Source organism: Syngnathus scovelli, chromosome 18 (genome assembly GCF_024217435.2).
Source record: "Syngnathus scovelli strain Florida chromosome 18, RoL_Ssco_1.2, whole genome shotgun sequence".
Lineage (NCBI taxonomy): Eukaryota > Metazoa > Chordata > Actinopteri > Syngnathiformes > Syngnathidae > Syngnathus > Syngnathus scovelli.
Window position 1 is genome coordinate 4,709,203 of NC_090864.1, and position 4,375 is coordinate 4,713,577.

The 4,375-nt window shown below is 43.2% G+C and overlaps 1 long non-coding RNA gene across 1 annotated transcript; it reads right to left on the reverse strand.

Moving 5' to 3' along the window:
- Window positions 1–1,738: 1,738 nt before the first annotated feature.
- LOC125986019 (uncharacterized) lies at window positions 1,739–3,824 on the reverse strand. The gene is made up of 2 exons (XR_007487528.2): window positions 3,291–3,824; window positions 1,739–2,166 (listed from the first exon to the last, which is right to left on the reverse strand). It is a non-coding gene; the product is annotated as an uncharacterized lncRNA (long non-coding RNA).
- Between the last annotated feature and the right edge of the window lie 551 nt (window positions 3,825–4,375).

The window sequence follows — 4,375 nt, forward strand, 5'->3', positions numbered from 1 at the left end:
CCGAGTCGATTGGCCATGAAGGTGTTCCCGAGACTTCCTCTGTTCACATCGTAACTCCTTCGCTGCTATCAAGCCACTATCCCTTGCAAGATTTGGACATTTCACAGCAAAATTAGAGTTGATTCAAAACACTCTATACCCCTCCCCAGGTCCGCCCATTGAGGTTATGCCAATTTTCATAATAAAAATTTAATCTTAGCACAATTATCACAATTTGTCTTTCAAAATGTTACTGTATAGCATTCGTTTTGTATTTTTGGCACAAACACTATAACTCTAGCTCTCAATTTTTTTAAAATGTGAGTTGTATGCACTACTTTTGTCCACACGGGAGCGCCATACTCGCATTCTCATTCATTCTGTAGTATCTCTTGACAGTTTTCGTGCTGTGATGTAGTGACGTCTCAAAATTGTTTAATTTGTTGTAATGAACACTTTCTGCCACAGAATGGCGCTATAGACTTACTGTAGGAAAATGCACTTCCCCGCCTGAGACCTGGACAGTTTTTTTTACACGGGGCGAAACATATTGCGTCATTGTGACGCAGCATCATAAAATCCCTTTATTTGATATTCTTGTAACGTTTCTGCTATTCGTAGTTTCCCACCCACCATCCTCTTAACGGTTTGGATTTTAATTGAAGTGTAATTGTTTTCCCTCAGACACCATGTTCTGCTATGTCTGTTGATTGTTTTCTTAATTGAAGGAAATAAACAGAAAATTAGTTGAGGGAAGACGTGATTGGATGAACTTTCCCTGCACACATTAATTAAGGGAGGGGTCATTGCTTATAATGAGGATGGGGAACTTTTTTTAATTGACTAAATTATGAATTCTTGTCTAAATCTGATGCAAGGTCAATTATTGTTGTTTGAGCTTTTTTTAGTTTTAGAATTGCACCACAGGTCACATCAAATGCAGTAGGGCCCAATATACCGTCCATGAGCCATTGGTTGGCTTTCTTAAATTAACACGAAGAACCAACATGCACGTGTGTGCTTGCTTTCTCTTTGAAAAAAAATATTATATTGTGCTTCATTTTTTCTTGAAAGAAAAAATAATTCACGTAATATTACACATTGAAATGCAATTTCTTTTCCTCTTATTTCTGGCTTTAACCTAACATTCAGTTAATTTTTGCAACATTCTGATTCATATCTTTTGCCTCCAAATTATGCAATTGTATTTAGCTATTTCAAAATCGCAGAAAATATTTAGCTCTAACATTGCAACTTTATTCTCGTAATCCTTTTTGTAACTTTTTATTTGTGTGTGCTCCTCACTTCCCCTTTTGAAGACCCCCTGAATGCTGCAATGCCTGGTATTGCCACCAGGTAGCGCGCTGAGACCAAATCATGTCAGATCCTTTTTTCCCCTCCACGACTTTATTTTGCCACATATTTAAGCGTCAATTAAATTAATTTACACACCCTGGATTGAAATTTGCATATCACTGCGAATTTCTAATGACTCGTTCATTTAAAGGCAATTACCTTTTTCAAAACGACAAAACTATTATAGTATTGCGTGTGTTAAATTCTTGCAATACATGCTAAATAAGTACTGTAGATTTCTTAACGTATGTGGAACGCTGAGCTGCATTGCAATATGAGCATAAATGAGTGGAGAGTGTCGGCATTTATGCTGAGTGAAACAAAAGGCTCAAATTTCAGCACCACGTAGAACGGACAGCTCCCTTTCCACACAACGCGCGCACACACACAAGAAAAAAAAACAGCTTTTTAAACATATTTATTTGAATTAGACGGTACAAGACATGAATAAATTCCGATAGAAGACGAGGAGGATCATCTCTTGGCATTCACCGCGTGCCTTAATTGTAAGACATTAAATCAAGGTCCGCTGTGAACACGGAGAGACGCAACCCGCAGACCGGATGTGTGTGTGTGTGTGTGTGTGTGTGTGTGCGTGTGTGTGTGTGTGTGTGTGTGTGTGTGTGTGTGTGTGTGTGTGTGCGTGTGTGTGTGCGCGTGTGTGCGTGTCTGTGTGTGTGTGTGCGCGCGCGCACGATCCTCTTGCTGCATTCCATTCGACAGGGACTCTAATCCAAAAAAAGCATAAATCTTGCTGCTTGAATCCTAGAAGAAAATGTCGAAGAAAAAGATCCGTTCAAAGTGTAAAAGTCCAGCCTCTTCAGGTTGCAACTAGCGGGGGAAAAAACAAAAGCAAGGACAACAAAATCAACACACACACAAAAGAATCTTGGTCTCGTCCAGATGCGAATCGTGTTGAACTCCTTTTTCCTTTCTGACTTTGGGATTAAATCGCCACTCTTCGGCTAAACAAATGAGGCATCTGCCTTCAGCGCAAGAGAGGATTGGGATAATGGGAGGAGGAGAGAATGAAGAGTTTGGTGGTGGTGGTTTTATGGGGGGGTGATGACGTCACTAGGCAAACAGATGTTCTCTATATTACCCAGCATCCACCAGCTATCACCCCTGTGTCCTTGAAATTCTAAAATGACGACGAGGATGGACGTCCCTCCCAGAGTCGCGTGTGCGTGCGTCCGTGCGTGTGAAGTGTGCGCGAGCGTGAGCGTCCGGGTGCATCTGAATGTGAGCGTGCGTGTCAGGCCCCCACCAAAAAAATGCCCGTGTGCCTGTTACGCAACATTTCTCTAGTCCACCAGGGATAAAAAAGCACACAAGCACGCACTAATAGTTAACGCCTCACTCGTGCGCATGCGCAATATTGCTGCATTCCCCCCCCACATATAATTTGTTTTTGTCATTTAAATTTTAAATTTGAAAAATGTATACGTTTTTTATTAGTGCAGTAGAGGCATCTACTACGGCTTAATGTCTCATAACTAGTAAATGTGAAAAAACCCAGTACGTAATGGTAATGTGTTTGTGCGTGCGTGCGCGTGTGGAGGGCGGGCAGGGAAGGGGGGGGGGGGGGGTGCACAAACAAAGGGCAACGCCATTTTAAGACGTCCACTTGAGAACCGGGGGAGGCTTGAGCAAGTGGCAGAAGGGGGGGGGGGGGGGGGGGGCATCTCGTCCCATCGTATAGCCGCTCTCCCTTCACCTGCTCCTGGCTGCGTTCTCCGCTCTCCCCCCGCCCTCCCCCCGCTCCGTCCGGAGTTCCTCCGCTACGATGCTCCCTTTATCTTGATCATCCTTCCACATTTATCGGCGTCATCGCTACGAAGCCAACCAGCTCTATTTGTGCTATCGTACCGCAATAACAATGGCAAGTGCAGCACATGCGCACCGCGATGGCTTGGCTCGGCATAAAAACGGCAAACGATGATGCGAATACTCACCAAAGCGGCGTCGGCGCGTTATCCGTCCGTTTGCACCAGTGTTATGAGCATTACTGCAGGCTAAAATATGTATTCCTGGCGGTGTATATTGAAGCTCCCGGTGAGCGCGAGAGCAGTGCTGCAAAGCATGGCTGCTGCCTGAAAGAGGGCAGGTCGTCGTGTGCATCCCAATGAGTGCGAGCTCCCTCCCTCCTCCTCTTCCTCTTCCTCTTCCCTCCCCTCCCTCCATTAGTGTCTCTCTATCTCCCTCTCTTTCGTCACAGTCACCCTCACACAATGCACACCACGCATTTTATTTGATGTCCTCTTATTGTTTTATATATGCGTTTTAGTGCAATCTGGTAATTATGAATTATGCAGGGCTGGTTGCAATTAATCATCTTTAAAAGCTTCCAGGGCTCCATTAATGGGCTGCACTTGATCGCATCGTATGCAAATTGTAGCACACACACACACAAAAAAAAAAACAGGTACTACTGTAGTTGCAGTTTACACTGTGGAGTCCAAGAGCAGTACGGCAGGTGTAATTTATAAATTTTCTTAAAAAAAAAAAAAAAGCCATTACGCTGTCAATTGCTACTCAGTTGTCGTTCGTCATTACAAACATACAGTAAAAGAATAACTTAAGGCTAACATACAATGGGACTTTTCATGGCTGCATGAGCTAACAATTAGCATATATCCGGCACTGTTATTAACCTTTTAAACAACAAATATCTGAACACAAACTGCAGCGATACATGTAGACAGACAATATACAACGGTACTTAGGCATGTATTCTTTATCCTCTGCATACTGAATCGATTGCATCCCTCCAATACATGTGTTTTAGACCACGCCCCCACATCTCCTTATTTGGGCATTGTTCTTTTTTCCACTTCCAGTCTCGATTGACTTCCATGCAGTATAGCTGACGTCACTCTCTGCAGCCGCAAACACCAATCTAGAGTATAGATAGTCTACACACCTGTGTTTTGTGATATAAATATATAGATGCAGTTTTTTCCTCCCTCAAATAGTAGTGTGTGTGTGTGTGTGTGTGTGTGTGTGTGTGTGTGTGTGTGTGTGTGTGTGTGTGTGTGTG